General features: G+C 51.9%; 1 protein-coding gene across 7 annotated transcripts in view; it reads left to right on the top strand.

The window, feature by feature from the left end:
• Nucleotides 1-17,885, top strand: part of LOC116849985 — a 239,013-nt gene that overhangs the window by 191,282 nt on the left and 29,846 nt on the right. The window lies entirely within an intron of this gene.

Genomic DNA, 17,885 nt, shown 5'->3' with positions numbered 1-17,885 from the left:
TACGCGAGCGAAACCGTACGCGCGCGATAATAATTATTTGGAAACTATCCATTCTCCGTTGAACCGGCGAATCTGGTAATTCTACGAATAACTTAAATTATTCGTCGTAACTCTCGTTCTGCAAAATTCATCGGGAGCTCTCCGCGATTAACATTGGAAGACCGAAAAGGCACGGGCGCATTATCAATGTGAAGCGAGAATTAATAAAGCGCGATTTAAGCGCTGCAGCGCGTCTATAAATTTGCAGTTTAATTAGTCGTCGGCGGCGCGTGTGTGTGTGTGCGTGCGTGTGTGTGTCTGTGTGTAATTTATATCTGGCGGCGAGCGGCGCGAAATAACGGGCGAAGGGACGAAGGAGTGCGCGAGTAGCGCGAGCCCGGGAAAAAAAGAGAGTCCGCAGTCGCTTTTACTTGGCGCGCTATGAATTTTGTAGCCCGCGTCGCGCTCTCTCCGGTGGCCCGTAGTCAGTCGTCTCGTTCTCGAGGCGACCGCGGTGTGCGCCATGAAATAAATAGTAACGGAATCCTGTGAGCGAACTCACCACAACTACCATCCGCGCTATACGACGTGAGAACCCATAAACCAGGAATAACAAGCCGAGAGACGAGAAACCGCCGGAGCTTCTCGCGTATACACGTCGGAAAAGTAGCGCTGCGCGCCGTCCGAGTGCTTGCGTAACGCGCGCGCGGCGCAAGAATATTACTCGGACGTGTAACTGAAAAAAATCTCTCTTCCTATCTGTCTGTCTGTCTCTCTGTCTCTGTTATCTCCCTTTTCCGCTCGTGTCGGGCAGCCCGAGTAGAAAATCGACCAGTTCCTGGCCGAGAATTTTGCTTACTGGCTGATTTTTCCTGGAAAATTTCCAACCCGGGAGAAAGAAGAACGGCGGCGATTTGCGAACGAAATAATTCGCACCGGGACGCCGGCGTTGAAAAGACGACGGCGGAATGTTCCCGGCGTGAATTTTTACCGTCCTTACATTATGCTCATAATGTATCTATCACACGTCGTTCCCGAGGAATCCTCGCGAGCGCAAAGTTCAGCCGGAACGTGTTAGCGCCGGGTAAATCTATTCACCGTGCGCCGGATGAAGCGCCCCGGATAATCCCGATGTCGGATGGTCGAAAGGGAATAAAAGTGGATTCTTACATAAAACAGCGCACGACGACGACGTCGAATTAGCGAGTAATATTGCGAAAATCTCCGCTGTCAATTATGCAGGGGTTCTATTTCCTGTGCGCGCGCGGATCTTGAAGAATATCCCGGCTGCAAATTCGTCCTGCCGCTGGGGATCCGTGCGCGATAATAATTTATCGATATTTTTGCGTCCGACCATTCTTACGGGATGACATTCTCGCGCTTGTCGCGCGAAATCGAATTATTATCGGCGATCCTCCGCTTAATTCGATCTACCCTCGCCCGCGAGAAAGCGAAGAATGATCTCACCGTCTCCTTCGTTACTTCTTGTTTTCCCTTTCTCTCGTCTCGTGACTGGGATCGCTCTAGCAGGTACCAGCCATCGCGAAGTGCCCGCTGAATTATTCACGGGGATGAAATATTGTTAAAGTGAGGTTTGTATGCAATTTTAATGCAAAAAGGGTCGGCCACGGCTGGGGAGAATATTCTTCGGATATCGCGTCATCGATTGCGCGGCCTGCGTTGAAGCCACGCGAGTCTACCGAAGAGTTGGTTTTGTATTTTAGAGACGCGGATTCGCGATTCCCTTTCAAACAGACGTCATGCGCTATACAGCGCGTAATCTAATTTCATCTGCCTGTTATCAATCCTCTTTCGTGAGCTGCCGATTCCTCCTTTCCTTCCTTTTGCCGAACGGTTTGCTTTTCGGTCGCGAGAGGCGCGGCGAATGGAAAACCACGATCGCGACCGATGGATTGGCGCTTCGCGGTTAAACGTACAGGTTATTACGTACGTAGAGCCGCCGACAGTGCGGAACGCGAAAACTATGCGCGCGCGCGCGTACGAGTGCGAAGGCGGATGGAAAGAGCGCGGCAAAAGGAAACGGAGACAACGATGACAACGACAGGGTGGACGAGCGACGAAGGAAGGGGTTGGGCAGGGAGAGAGGGAGGGGGAGGGGGGATTGAGGCGAGTGCTCTCGTACGAATCGAGAGGGAAAGAGACCCGGGGATGCACGCACAGCGAGGTTTCTGCGGGCCTCCGCATTAAAACGAGAGGCGAATTCGAGTCTGGCAAAGTTTTAAATGATTTTCGCCGAAGTTGCCTCGCGAGTTGGTTTATTAGGAAAAGTCAATTTGCCCAGAGAGCCGAGCGAACGAGCGAGATCGACGGGCAAGAGAGAGAAAGAGAGAGAGAAAGAGAGGTGGAGAGAGAGAGAGAGAGAGAGAGAGTGAGGAGGGTAGTGTGCGAGAAAGAGGTAGCGAGAAGAGGGTGAGAGAAGAGCGATGCTTTAGCGAGAGTAAGGTGGAAAAGGGTGAGAGAGAGAGAGAGAGGGAGAGGCGAGTGTGTATGCGAGAGAAAGAGAGAGAGAGACTCAACTACTAATACAGGTTGGAAAAGTCCTACAAAATTACGACGTTGCATTTCTCCTTTCGCGTAACGCCCACACCGGGGCGGGTACAGCGCTCCGACGTCGACGGTGACCAGGGATGCTGCTTACCTCCGAGAGACGTTCGCGATCGCGTCGGTGCGGAGAAATTTAAGACACCTACCTCCGTGGGTGGCGTGGAACGCGCTTACTGCAAAGTTTTAGAAGGAGGAAATTGCAAATTGAAACTGGGGTATTATAAAATAACTCATACGCAGGCGAGTCGTCTCGACTTCGGGGAGTACATATGTATAAATATCTTTTATCGAGATTCTTTCGCGACAAAAGATACCGAGTTCCATTTTATCGCCCGAAGGAGGTGATAATAAACTAAGGTATTCTGATAATATATTTGTTATCGGTCGAGCGAGTGCAGGACGCGTTAGCTCGAACGAGAGTCGAAATTGGGCAGAGGATTTCGTCGTGTTTTATCCGCAAATAAGTGCCGCGTTCCCGACGTTACAGGACAATCGAATGCACGCATATGTGCCGTTGTCTAATGCAGCGTGGTCGGTGATAATAATCACTGCGCTCGTCGTGCGACGCGCGGACATATATATCACGTGGGGTTACGGGATCCGGTAGCCGGCGGCCGTAAACGAGCACTCATGGAAAAACTCGTTGAAATCGCTTCTCCCACCGCGGTCACCGATGTAAAATGCGGGGCTCTTACGCGAAACAAGAGCCGGGAAGTCGGAGTCAATTTGACCCTTGGGTTCTGCCGACCGTTCGCATCCCCGTGCGAGTTAACGCGAACACGCCGGCAGCAAGGGTGAAGGGTGACACGAATATACGAGCAAAAAGTGATATCTCGCAAAGCGGATACTCTTCTCCCGGGAAGAATAAACCGGGCAAGTTTGCAAGCGGGAATCCTGTTAATTGCGCGACGAATATGCGCGATCTGTAAACGTACAGAATGAAGAATGATGAAAGAAGAAGAAAAAGAAGCTCGATTATCGGACGTGTACGTGCGACACGCGCAACAATCGAGGGCCAATTGTTTTGAAACGCACGCGAAACGAAGGATCGATTGGCGGATTTTGAAACTTCTGTATCTTTCACGGTGCGACTGAGCGAGAGGGGGCGGAGGAAAGAATACGACGGATAACTGTCGAGGGTGGCAAGTGAAAGAGCACTTGTTCGCAGAAGCCAGGTTCGCGCGCGCGGAGAGAGATAGAGGGAAAGAGAGACGGAGAGATAGAGAAAGAGAGAGAGAGAGGGAGGAAAAGAGAGAGACAGAGAGAAGCATGACGCGAAACCGGGAGAGAAAGGGTGGAAGAGAGACAGAACGAGAAGGAGAGAGGTCCAGGAGCGGGTCCACCAGGCTTGCTCCTCCGTGAGGGTGGCTCCTCTGAATCAATAAGAACTGTTTCCCCCGCGGATACCCATCCCCGTTCTCAACCCCCCTTCTCCCCCTACGTCTCTCCGGCCGTTCCCCGGTCCCCTCGTTCGTCGCCTCGTTCTCGTGGCACCCCTACAGGCCGACCTACCACCTTCAGCTCTGCTCCTCAGTTTTCTCCCCTTTTTCCTTTTATTACCGCGAGGAGGATGAGTGGGTGGGTCGACCCCGGAGGCGGGAGCGGCCATCTTTATTTCTCTCCTACCCTCCACCTCGACCTCCTCTTCCTTCTCCGGCTTCTCCTTTCGTCTCCTCCATCCACCGTCCTACGGGGGTAGGTAGGTCCTACGACCTCCATCCGTCTTGCCTCCCTCTTTCTCTCCCTCTGACTCTTTCTTGCCCGCTTCCCTCGCCCACTGACGTGCGAGAGCTCGACCTTTTGGAAACGAGAGCCGCTTCCAACGGTGTCTTTCCACCTCTTCTTATTCTTACCGCCCCTCGGCCCCTCGTGTCCCGTGCCACCGTCGTCGTCTACCCGACGCCCTCTTAGCCCTCCGCCCTTCCGCATCTCTGTCCCCTACCTTCGGAATAATTTCAGCAGTTTTCTATAGATCTCACGCTTGCCGTCCCGGCGAGCGTGCTGGCTGACTGTCACGCGGCAGCAAACTTGGCCTCACTGATGATCGCGCACTGCTCGGATATTTCTTCTCTGAATTACTAATATTACCACGTAGAGGCTATTACTTGAACCCTGATGAGGGTTCAAGTAATGAATACTCTCTCTGAATATTCTCTTGCGACTCGTTCGACGTGAGTAATTGCCATTTTCGACATAGATAGATATAAAAATCATGAGCTTGTCTAGCGTGATCAGTGGTCATGGAACACAAACGCCGATCAGCTATCGGAAGAAACCATCGCGGATATGAACACATATTGAAAAAATGTAGACCGCAGGGGAAATTTGTTTCCCTTACTTATGTACTCTCCTTATTAATTTTTATTAAATTATTTAATAATTCTGCTCTCTTTCTCTTAAATACTCCATATGCAGCTGAGTAAGTTGCTGACAACATTACTGACTAAAATTAAGAATATGCATTAAATACAGATGCACTGTTGAAATAATTGATATCGAGTAATTCTGGAACGAGTTCTTTTTTTTTTTTGTAAATTCAGCATGGAGCCAACAGCAGTGGCCAATCTTAATTTATTAAAATCGTTTTGTGCAGTTTTATATCTCAAGATTCTTCATTGGTCTTTTAAGTTCAAGGGAATTTGCAGGGTTAATGTTGAAACCAAAATTTCGATTCGACTTCTCTCTCTCTCTTCCTCTCTCTCTTCCTCTTTCTAAACCCCTCATTCCACTACCAACAACTCGCTATTAGTTCCCCCATAATCGCGAAATCCCATCGAGAGCCAAGATCCCGGGAGATCATCCCGCGGCTCGTAATCGTCAGGATCTTCGACGAGGTACCACAGGTGTCCGCACGGTCAGAGCGGAAACGCGGGGTACGACGTTGGCGGGTGCTGGAGGCGGCGGCGGCGGCGGCAGCAGCAGCGGCGGCGGTGGCGGTGGCGGTGGCGGTGGCGGCGGTGGTTGTCGATGGAGGTGGTGGAATTGGGGAAAGAGGGATCGAAAGAGAAGAGCGAGGGACGCGAGAGAGGACGCAGGGCCGGAGAGTGTTGGAGACAGTTGCCGCGGTGTTGCCGGATCAATTTCGGTGGACCGCAGACACAAACTGTTTCAGTGGACTCAATCGAGCGGTTCTATCGTTGCTCGTTGCTTCTCCGTCTACGCCACCCCGTCTCGCTTGCACCTGTCGCAACATCCGCGTCTCGCTCGAGGATCAATTCTCTCCTCCGTCGTTCGTTCGTTCGTCCGTTCGTTCGTTCGTCCGTCTTGGCTGTCTTTTCTCGCTCGTCTCACCTCTGTTTTTGCTTTATTCTTTTGTGCTGACCGCAACGTTACTTTCCGTATTCTTCAAATTTCTTAGATCGGAATCTCACTCGAAACGAGCGAAGAGTGGCAGTATTTTTACTCGAAGTGACAGATGAAAATACTGCTAATCGAAATAGCAAGAGTGAACGTTTCCTAGAGTGGATTTGGACTTCATATGAGCGAATGTTTCAATTGATTAGAGTAATATCTTCCTATGACAGTAGAGTACATCCACTATTGAAAAGGTTGCTCGACTTGTATTTGCGAATTTCGGAACGCATTCGTCCTGTCTAATGGGAGAATTTTCCTCGTGGAAAACAGACTTTCCCATTGGTCAAGACGGATATGTCTCGAAACTCACAATTAAAAGTCAGACAACTTTTTCAGTGGCGAGTGTACGTCAGATTCTCCAATCAATTCCGAATGGAACGTTCAATTGACAATTCAGAGTGGAGAATTCATTCAATATGAGTTCGAGTGACTCAGTGGTCACTCTACTTTTCGAGTAAAATTTCATCTCAAGAAATTCAGGGAGCAGCACGACGCAGCGCGTCCACAAATAGTTTTGGTCGTTTGTCCGCGTTTCATTATCATTAGGAGATGCGTGAGCGGAATGTCCCGGGAATTACCACCGACACGCGCATTCCTCATTAGTCGAAGTGATTCTTTGCTCGTAGAAAATTCCTAGGAAATATGGAACAGAGATATCCATTGCGATATCGAATAGCTTGACAACTTCGCTCGGCGAGTTTATCATGCAATTCCGCTGGTTTTCCACGTGATTATGACCTTACGATTTTTCACTTCCGGGTGGGAGGACAACAACATGTACACGCCATCGTCAGGCGCCGGAAAGTGAGCCGCTGAGCGAACGTCGGATAATCAGCCGTCGCTTATTTCGAGAGCAAACAGAGTGCTTTGCCGCGACACGTAGAGCGGGTCTCGTGGACCGCTGAAAGATGATGGTAGTAGGGGTGGCGGTATGTGGCTCCATACACGCGCGCGTCTTTAATTAAACGCTCGCCGCCTTCCAATTTCCGAGCACTGATTCTTTTTTCCGCGGTATACCTCGTGTGCGTCCCAATCGCGTCAAGGTTTTCTCCTCCGCCGAGTTCCTGCCGCTCGCGGCTTGCTATCTTGTTATTAATATCGACCTTATGATTAGCCAGAAAATCATTCAACCTCCTGTCTCTCAGTAGACGCACGCCCTTCACATCCGGAAAATATCCATACAGCTGTAATCGAAATATATTTCCGGGAGACGACGGATTGGCGTTAAATTCCAGCGATGTGTCGTAAACCCTACGCCGACGAAGGCTTTACACGCGCTCGCGCGTTCGTTCATTGCGTTTACCCTTTCGGCTGGTCTCTAGCCTCGCGGGAGCGTAGTCAATACGTAGTCAAATCAATCGGATCGATTTAATATGCGTCCAACTGCCGTCGAGCAGGAGACGACGACGGTAATTGGATTATCGGTGCCATCTTAAATCGCGAACGTCGAGGGTCGAGTCGACGTTCGAAGGGTTGATTTCGCGCGTAAGTAGGAAGGTCGGAGCAGCGCGGCAGAGAGGGTGACTAACGTCGCGGGAGAGAAGGTGAGAATGATGACAACGAGAGAAAGAGAGAAAGAGGGGGAGGGAAGAGAAAGGGAGGAAGACGAATAGAACGACGTACGACGAGCGTCTCCGAATCCAATTAAGTTTTTCAGCCATGAAAACGAAAGAGATCGATGGACGAATGGCTGAAACGAAGTTAGTTAGCGGGAGGCCTGAGCAGGGGGGCGGCTAGGGTTGCCGCGAGTTCGACTAAGAAGGTGGAGGAGGGTGGCCGAAAGGCGAAGGGGGTAACCTTCTCTAGAGCTGCTGCCGCCGCTCGCCCGAGGGGCGGCTGAACGTAATTAAAGAAGGAGGCGGAACATCGTCTTGCAGCCCCCTCCCCCTGCGCTGCTTCTCTCGGTGCACTTATTTTAGATACGGAAAATATAGGGTGGGCGAGCTTCATGGCGATGTAAGCGGGAGTTGTACGTACGAAAGCGGGATATAACGAAACGCGCGCGAGGGTTTGGGTTGGTGGCGGCGAAGAGGGGAGGGCGGCGGGGGGCAAGCGAAAGACTTCGTTGTTTCCAGAACATTTTACTCCGTTTCCTCCGGCTGGCGCCTGCTGTCGGGCCTCTCAAAGGACGAATTCGAGTTCCGCCGTCTTCCTCCTCCTCCCCTTATTCCGCTGTCCTCCGGCCCCTGTTTCACTCTCCACCCCCAACTTCACCCCCGTGCGCCCCGCTCGCCCCGTGCCCGCTCCTCTTTCTCTCTCAAAGCACTCCGTAATTCCCAGCAGCCTTCTCCTTCGAGAAGAGAGAATCTTACTCTTGAGAATTTTCCTCGCCAAGATTTTCATAAGTTCCCCCGTTTCCCTGTGCCGCCACCTCCATCCAAAGTCGGACGTTGGCGTTATCGTAGATCATTTGCGTAAATTTTGTATTAACATACCGCTATTCTTAATCTTTGTATACGATATTCTAAACCTTCCTATACGCGCGTGTAAACTTCCATGCTTCAAGTGAATTCAGAAATTTATTTCGACAGAATTCGCCACAGCGTGTCTTTTATATCGCTTCGTATTTCATTGTAATCGGACTCTCACGTGTCCGCGATTAAGATGACGCTTATTAACGTTGCCTAGTTGCACATGTGTGTCCTCATACTTAAAAATCATAGAGAAGGTCAGATATGTTATCCGATTTGCATTAATATTACTCAATTCTCCTTGCTCATCACTCGATGCGCTGCGGTGCATTTAACTTTTAATTACGCCCCGCCCGTGTAACGGGGTTGCGCGTAGATGCGATTTTAATTAGAAAACTCCATGTTTATTAAATTAAAAACATCTTACATTTTAACGAGAGTGTGTCCTCCGTGCGAGGACTTGGTGCGTTCCACGATCATCCACCGGCAAATTTAACCCCGGTGCTCGCGCTCACGTTGCAACGGACCCGCTGTTCATTAGCGTATGCCGAGACCTTCGCCGGCTTAACGCTCACGCTTGACCAACAACAACGTTCGGCAAATTCGGCGTATTTGTATTTTACAAGTGATCGCTGCCACGATTTATCCGCGTTAATTCTCTTCGCCGACGTTGAGTATCGTGGCCATACACACACGATACGGCGCCCATACTCGTTTCTGTACACACGCACGCATGCACGTACGCACGTATACGCGCGCGCTATCATTATATCAAGAAAGTTCGCCGGTCCGCGAAGAACAAAAGCGTCGGCAGGGGCCGTCCAATTAGCACGTAGCACTGCCTTACCGGCGTCCTCCAACGTCGAACGGCTCTAAGACGCCTTTTCTCTGGCCGAGGATCGATAGATGTGTGTGCGTGAGCGTCTGTCTGTGTACATATCTTTCTGTGCGAAGCTCTCTCTCTCTTAGTGTGTATGTGTGTGTGTGTGTGCATAAGCGAAGAACGGCGAAGGATGGTAAGAGGGTGGCAGCACGGGGGATGGCGAGCGAGAGAGCGCGAGCTAGGGGTAGGTGGCGGTGCGCGAGAAGGAAGAAAGGCAGCGAGATAGAGGCAGCGAGCGCGCGGTCCGCCCCTCGGGGGTTGATATTTAAATCTCCCCTTTTCTAATTTCTCCCCTCTCGACCCGCGCGGCCCCCTCAGCCCGCCTCTGGTACTCCGTTCCGCTTGCCCACCCTCTTCCATCCAGCTACCTCATCCCATCCCAACCACCCCCCCGTCTCCTACACCCGCCACCCACTCTCTCCATTTCCAAGCGGCTCCGCCAGCGCGCCGGCCGCCATCATGAAAATATTAAGAACTCGGGAAAATGGCCGCCCCCACCCGCGAGCTAAGGAAAAGCTGGGGTCTCTCTCGCACCCCCCTCGTGTTACCGTTCCATTCTCTTTCTCTTTCACCCCGTCTCACCGTCTCTCTTTCATCCTGTCTCCCGTTCTCTCTTCCTCCCTCTTTCGACCCTCTTACCTTTCATCTCTCTCTCTTTCTCTCCCTCTTCCTCTCTTTCTCTCTCTCTCTCTTCCTTTCTCACTTCCACCCCCGTCTTCGGTACGAGAGGGTGCACGCTACGTCTACGGACACGTACATGGACGTCGACGTCGGTGGCGAGGACTGGCGGGCTGGGGCGGGGGGTTTGATACCGGTACCAAGGGGTAGTAGGAGTGCACCGCACCTTCGCGAAGGGGCTGCAGCCAGCCAGACTTTCCGGGCAGAAACTCGTTTTCTCACCGGCAACTTCGTTCGCCTTCGTCTCCCCCACCAGCGGCAGCTTCTTCGTCGGCGGCGGCTCGCTCGTCGTTAGAGTTCTTCGAGTTCAGTCGCTCGACGCACGGACAATCTTGTCCTCCGCGCCGCGCGACGCTCGCTCGACGCGTGCACCGGAAAAATAAAAATTTACCATCCCGTACTCCCTCCGCCATACGGTGGAGCGGCATGTTGGAAATGACTGTGCATGTTCACGCGAATGCTACGAAAATGCGGTTGACAATGAACTTTCTCGCGTATAGGGGTTGCTGCGAACATATGTAACACGACATTTCCACATATGTTTCTCTCATTCACGAATACGATGATGTCTCAATAATACGCTAACATGACGTAAATTTGGTGGCAGAAAGCTAAAGAACAAACGAGAGGAATCATAGACGCGTAAAAGATTCAACAATTCGTCTCGTTAATAAAAGATCACGTGTCTCGAAGACTGAGAGCGGTGGAGAACCGCGAAGCGAAAGACACGTCACGCGAACACTCGGGGAGCGTTATTTTTATTTCATGCGGGACATTTGAATCGCAAAGGAACACGCAAAGCCAGAAGAAGCTCGGCGTGTCGTGAAAAGAATAAAAAATGACGTCGCTGGTCGCCTTGACTTTGCGAGAGCAAACCTAGCGCGGTTCGGATGAATGGGGTATGAGTTTGTCCCACATTCGGTTGGTTCTCTCTCCCTCTTCTATCTGTCTCTCTCTCCTCTCTCTCTCTCTCTCTCTCTCACACGCACATGTACGTTCTCTCCATTCCTCTCTCTCTCTCTTTCTGCACACTCTCTTCCGGCACGAGTGTACGCGCTTATGTGTGTATACACGTGTGTGTACGCGTGTATACGCGTGCGGCTGTGCGAGTAACATGCGTACGTGCGTGCGTTTGCTCGTCTACGGATTACCTCGAGCCGCGTCGTGCCACGCGACGTGAAACACGTGGCCGGTATACGTGTGCGCCACCACGCACCGTCGCCGAGATTAATTACGACGATCGAATTATAACTATCAGTACACATGTTCACCTCGAACAGCCGTGACGCGCGAAAAACGTCGGTTGTGGCCGCGAAAAATTAACCGCCTCGTCTCGCCTCGCCCCGTCCCGTCGCGTCCCGTCTCGCCTAGTCTCGCGTGGCAGTTAATTATTTTTAAATCGTTTAACACGGATAATAAGAGAGAAAGAGAGGGAAAGTGCGAGAGTGCGGGGATTGATATATACACCAACGCGATGTGTAAACGCGCGTAATTAGCTTTTACTCGGCCGCGTCGCGGTGATTTACCTTGTCGACCAATAACATTCGTTAAATGAATAAAAAAGCTCGGGCGCGCATTCACGCCATTGTTTATTCGCCGGACCCGCGAGAGTTTTGTTTATTCGCCGTCCTACCATCGTCCTTCCCTCGCCCCCTCCCGCATCTGCGAGCGAGAGCAGCAGCAATTTTTTCGAAAGCGACCGCTTTTTTTGGCGGTCGCGCTACGTAATCAATTAATATACAAGCAACGTGGAATTACTATTTGATTCAATTTAATTAACTCGATACAGAAATACAGATTAATTTAACATTTGCTTCGATAAATATGCAACAGTGACGTCGCCGATGTAGAAATGCAATTTCCATTATGATAAACGCGGTAATACAGTGTGGTGGTTCCTCTATTTACATTTATATAGAATTCGTAGCAAGTAATCCGCGTGCAAAATATATATATATATATATATATATATATATATATATATGTATTTGTGTTTGTGTGTGTGTAGTATAAATATAAATGTATATATAAGTATATCGCATCGGCTGCGAGAACTAAACCGAGAAACCCCATCGCAAAACAATAATCACACACTTATGTCGCGACCGAGCCCTTAACGCACAATGACTAGCGATTCTTGACGAGGCGAGAGACGTAGTATCCTACGAAGATAATCCCGCAGAAAGAATGAATTCAGGGTGTTTCCGTAAGTATACAATCTCTTAGAAACCCGCAGTCGATCCCTTTCAGCCGGCGTCGCTGTAACGTCCCGGGTAATACGTCTTCGTCAACGGCCGCCATCTTGGCCACCAAAGAGGGTGAGGTGGGTCACGGGGGTGCGGCGGGGGTGGTTGGGAGCGATTAAGAAAATGAAGATAGATACTATAGGATAAAGGAGCCCGGAGGAAGGCACCCGTGACGACGGCGACGAGGAGGGAAGACGCGAGGGATGAGGGGGTTGCAGGGTTGGTTGGCTGGCTGGCTGGCTGGCTGGCTGGGCGATCAGCAAGAAATAGCTTAGAAGAGGGCTTGATCGCGCGGAAGATTTCCGACACGTCGGTTTAATCATGCGGCATCATTCCAGGGCGCACTACGATCAATTCCGTCCCTTCTTCGGCCGAATTTACCGCGACGTTGGAGCGCCAGCCAAGATTTAGGGCTACTTCGACGCGTCATTGTCGGGCGCGGAACGGCTGATCGCTCCCGAACCGCGAACATTTTCAAACACGATGTTGTCCGCATCGTTTATGTCCAAGTGAGAAAAGGGGATGAAGAAAAAGAGAGAGAGAGAGAGAGAATTACCTTAGTTTTTGAGGCGGATAAATAGGTTATAATGTGCGCGATTAGTGTAAGAAGGTGCAACTTGGAAAATACAGTATCTAACATGCCTAAGAAACGTAAGGGATTTGAAATGACCCCTCTCCGTCCCAAATATTTTTCAGCGCAGTTCGTGATTGGGGTGAGCGTAAGACAAGGTCGATCAGCGAGGCTCGCGTGTAACTTAAATCGTTCTTAGCCGTAACGTTCGCAACGAGCCATTCTGAAGAACGCTCCTGAGATAAGTCCGCGGAACGACGAGCTCTCGAGAGGGGAACGCGTCGCTCCACAACGAGCGGAAGAAGCTGAGAGTGTGAGTGTGAGAGTTGGAGTCGCAGAGAAATATGGTTGGCTTGCCATTCATCTTTTTATGGGGCACTTAAGTGGGGTAGCCATGGCAACGCCCGTAGTATCAGGAGCAATCGTAAAATTAAGTAATGAGAAGATAAGAAAATATCATCTTGCCCGGGTTCCGCAGCCCGCCGCACCAACCGACTCGCCTTTACTCGACCACTCTCTTTCTCCCCCGCTCGCGCCGCCGCTCTCTTTCCATCCTCTTTATCCTTCTCTCGCTGCCGCGCCTTCCTCAACGATGGTTGGAACAAGCGCGGCAGCCTTCGGGCGGTTACCAGCGGTTACCGGTGATGGTACCCGCTGGTAGACTGCTAAAGTGGTTCCGAAGGGGTGCGATAGTGGGTGGGAGGGGGCAAAAATGGCCAAAGTTTCGTCCGACGCGGAACCCACTCCCCCCCCTCCCAGCCCCCTCTGAGCCGCCGCGCGAGAATTTTCAGATAAACGAGGACATTCCGTTCGAAATTATGCCAGGCGAAGAAGTCTACGTCGACCCTTCCATAACCGGCTGCCAGCCAGCTTCTATGTCTATTCCTCTGCCGCTCGCGGAAGGGTAGTTACCATTTTTCATAAGGCCGTTAGGCGACACCCGTGTTGTGTGTCGCGGGATGCTTTTAGGGCCACCGTGAGTTACACCAGCGCTGCTCTCGATTATGCAGCGAGGATCGTACGATACGCGCCGGTGGGGCGGTTCACGATAAATATGCGAAAGTATAAGGCGCCTGGCGTCGTTAAGACGCTCTCAGGATCTGGCGATCGCGAACTATCGAGCCGTTCCTCCCTTGCCGCGCGTCTCCGCGCGAAAATGCATGGAAATGTATTCACGGCAGCAGCGTCTTAATTAGAAATTATCGTCAAAGTCGGTGTGTATCTGTCCACGTTTATGTAGACGATCATTTTTCTAACGTGCCATTAAGTAGCTACCTGCAAACATGGGCAAACATTTGATACGCTTTTTTCAGGCTGAAAATAAAATAAAAAAGGAAGAAAAAAGTCAGGGAAGGAAAATCACTTTTGAGCCAGTTAGGACGCCCCTCCGCTATTCGTAGAACGCCGATTTGTCCCGAGCGAATAAATCGCGGAGAGTGGGTCGCGCTCGCATTATCGCCGTTAACGTTCGACATTAATGTTTTTGTCGGCGGTTTGTGGTCGGGTAGTAAACAAGTGATACACCCTCTTAACCCACCCCTCGCTGCTCGCTCAGACGGGGTTGCAGCGGCTCACCCACCTCCGCTTCGCTTACCCCCCGCAGGTACCCCCTTGCTCGCGCCCCCCGCATCATCCGCTCTTCTCTGCTCCTCCTGCCTCTTTCGCCCTCCCTTCTTTCCTCCTACCGCCCCCTTAACCTCTTCGCCTGCTATCTCTTTCTCCACCACACGCGTGCACGATCTCTTTCTCCGTCCGTGCTTACTTCATGAAATGCGAATGTACATGTTACACCCGCTTCGTGGCTCCGACCTCGTGTCCCGTACCCTTGTAACGTAATCGTTTCCACTCCAAAAAGAGGCAAAGAGAGAAGCCAGGTAGACACGCGTACACACATAGACACACACGTGTGCGCTAATGGCCTCTTCAAAAATGTCATGCTCGCCCCGGTTGCCTCGCCCGGATCGTCTGACGCTGATGGTGCGAGTACCGTAGCGAATTTTCATCCGGCTTGGATGAGGGAGAGAGAGACAGACAGAGAGCGGAAAAGCTCTTTAAGAAGGCACGAGTCGAGCAATTCCCAATAGCGGAACGACGACCTGCGGTCGCGCGGACCGGCGATGCATACATCCTTAATTTAGTCGAAAATGAAATTAAACATGATGAATAAATTGAAGACTCGGAATGTTCCGAGAGGGTTGAATTCTTGGTAAGCGCGCACGAAAGAGAAAGAGAGAATAGAGTAGACAGAGAGAGAGAGAGAGAGAGAGAGAGAGAGAGGAGGGAAAGCGAGCGGAGGAAAGCTCGTTCTTCATTTAATTCCGAATGATTATCTTAGCAATACCTTCAGTCGCGAATTATTTAACGTGATATTTAATGAAAGTGTGTGATGTGAAATACTATGACGGCACGAATATTCGAAATTCCTCTAGCCGGCAATAAGAAACATCGCGCGCACCTTCAACGAGTGAGAGAATAATGCGAGGGCAGATCGGAGACTTGATCGCGAAATCCAATAACAACGAGCGAGAAGCCCAGGGTCGCCTCCAAACCGCCGGCCAAACGCCGCGGCGCAGTTTCTCGAAAAGTTTTATGGGCCGAATTTTCAAAGTTCACGGCAATGGCGGCGATGGTGGCAGCAGCGACGGTGGGTGCGGGGGTGCGGAGGTGTCGGGTCGGGTAGGTAGGTAGGTAGGTGGGTAGCTAGCTAGCTAGCTAGCTAGCTAGCTAGAAGGCCGGAGGTTGGTCTCGCGGAGTTTAAGAGGGTAGTTCGCGTGGCCGTAAATTTTCTCTCTCACAGGGTGACTCCGGGTGGCTCGGGGGGGCGGCGGGGAGCGCTCGGAAGGGCCGCGGGCGAACGCTCGCCTACGCCACACATATCTTTCCACCATCTTCTATCAATAATTCCTCGCGAAACTTACCGCGAACTTGCTGGCGCGCGATAATGCAGCGCGCGTCGGCGAAAAATCCGTATCGGAGATAAGTCTCGCGCGCGATTCGCCGTTGGTTACCGCCGATTGCTCCTTGGCGTCCTCCCCTCATCTCTCTCCGCGAGCCCAACGGCAATGAGCGTGACGATCGATCACCTTGATCAACCGCAATCGACGAACGTCCACCGACGTGGTACCGCGAGACGCGCTTCCGGGCGCTCGACGCGCTATCGACGGGTGTAAATGCGCGAGGGAGGTGGAACCGGGCGAAGAACACTGGACTTAGAGTGGAAAGGGACGCGAGGTTAATTTGCACGATCGAGCTACAAATCACCATCCGTATTTACTACCTCGTGCGGACGTCGTACGACGGACGTGGCTGGAGCCACAAAGTCGGTCGTCTCCTGCAACCCCTTTCTGGACGGTAGCAAAACACACAACCACCCGGCCGCATCTCTCCGCTCCCCGTGCATGTACTTACGTACGAACGTACGTATGTAGGTAGGTGGGTAGGTAGGTAGGTAGGTAGGTAGGTGGGTAGATAGGTAGGTAGGTAGGTAGATAGGTAGGTAGGTTGGTACGTACGTACGTACGTACGTACGTCGCCGAGGACACTCGTCTCTCGCTGCACCCACCCCCGTCCATCCTTCTGTACCCTCCTTTGCGAGGCAGCCACGACGGCGGACGTAATATGCAGATTCGTGAAATAAATGCTCGAAAGTTTCACTATAACTCTACGCGCAAAATCTCCAGCTCGTCCTGCAATCCCACCCCCGGCGCCCGTCCGCCCCCTCCTTTCGTCCTTCCTTACCACCCGCTCGTGCCCACTTCAGCAGTCTCGCTCGCCTCCACACCCACGAGAAGCGAAGCCCCGTCGTCCCCCTTCTTGCCATCCTTTCAGGACGCCAGGAGCATCCGCATTATTTAGTGCTTCCGCATAGTCCGCGGAAAATGGCTGAGAAAGTTGCCGGAAAAAGCGTGCGCAGCGTCGCCTCGACCGTAAACCCAAGATGGCTTCTGCGCCCCGCGCGAAACCCGCCTACTTCCTCGCTCGATTCTCCCGTCGATCGTTTTTGCCCGATACGTTTTGGCTCCAAGAGAACCGCCCGCCGAAATCGACCGCGTGAAGCAATAAAATCCGCGCCACTTTGCTCTCTCGACACACACCGCCGGCTTTTTGCCGGCCAAGTAATCGTAAACTTTTTCACTCGCCGTTTTCGAGTGATTAACGATCGTTTCAGAATCGAGATCGCGCGAGGATCTCCGACTGGCACGACAGCAGGTCGAGGTGCACGTTCGTTGCTGAGAGATTCGTCGCGGATCTTTACATTAGCCCTGCGGGGAGGAACAAGAACCGTTATTTATTTCGAAGCGACATGACAGAAAGCGCACTCGAGCGACCGCAATTGAGAAGCCCATTACGCCCGCTACCCCGCCGAGGTTTCGGCTTTCAAAACCGAAGCTTTCACGCGAGTCGTTTGCGGGTAGACCGCTACGTGTCAGGCGTGTCGAGGTAAACTTGGCCCATTTTTCTGACGCTCATCCAGCCGTGAGAATCGGGGCGGAAAAAAAATCACCGGATTGACACGCTCGCCGTGCCGCACGCTTTCTCTCTCCCTTTCGCTCTCTTCTGCTCTCTCTTGCTCGTTTCCTCGTTTTTTTCCAGTTCTCGCACGCCCTCGCACCCTCGCTCCTTTTTTTTCCTCCTCGTGCCGAGAGCCCACCGATAAACGCGGCCAATAAAAATAACGAGCGGCCACCAGTCACGCATCCTCTCCACCCCCATTTCTCTCTCTCTCTCTCTCTCTCTCTCTCTCTTTCTCTCTCTGTCTCTCTCTGTCTCTCTCTCTGGTGAGCTCTTTCACATAGTGGGGGTTCCGCGTTGCGGTGGGTAGGGGATGTTGCTTTAAACCACAAGCCGCCAACGAGAGGATACAGAACTCCAGCGCGTGTATCCTTTCGCAACCTCCCTCTCCCCCCTTGCTCTCTACTCCATCCCGATGACATCCCGCACCCCTGGCCGGGGAGGAGGGTGGGATCGCTTTTGCCGTCGGACGAAAAAAAATTGTCATTCGATTTCATCCCTCTCTCTACGTCAGAGTAAATCCCAAACGAAGCGAGGCTCCGGCGCGCCGTTGGCGCTCGTAACGGGATTTCATAGAACGGGACTTTTTTTTCGTTACACATCCCCCGCTTCTGATTGGATTGTCTGCGGTGCCTTGGTGAACGTGTATGTGTTATTCCCCCTGCATCCGACACGTGCCCGGACAT

The sequence above is a fragment of the Odontomachus brunneus genome, unplaced genomic scaffold, assembly GCF_010583005.1.
Source record: "Odontomachus brunneus isolate Ranch 3 - 2012 unplaced genomic scaffold, Obru_v1 Obru_scaffold_130, whole genome shotgun sequence".
In the NCBI taxonomy this organism is placed as follows: domain Eukaryota; kingdom Metazoa; phylum Arthropoda; class Insecta; order Hymenoptera; family Formicidae; genus Odontomachus; species Odontomachus brunneus.
Note: the sequence above shows the minus strand (reverse complement) of the source record. Positions and strands in the feature narration are given on the sequence as shown.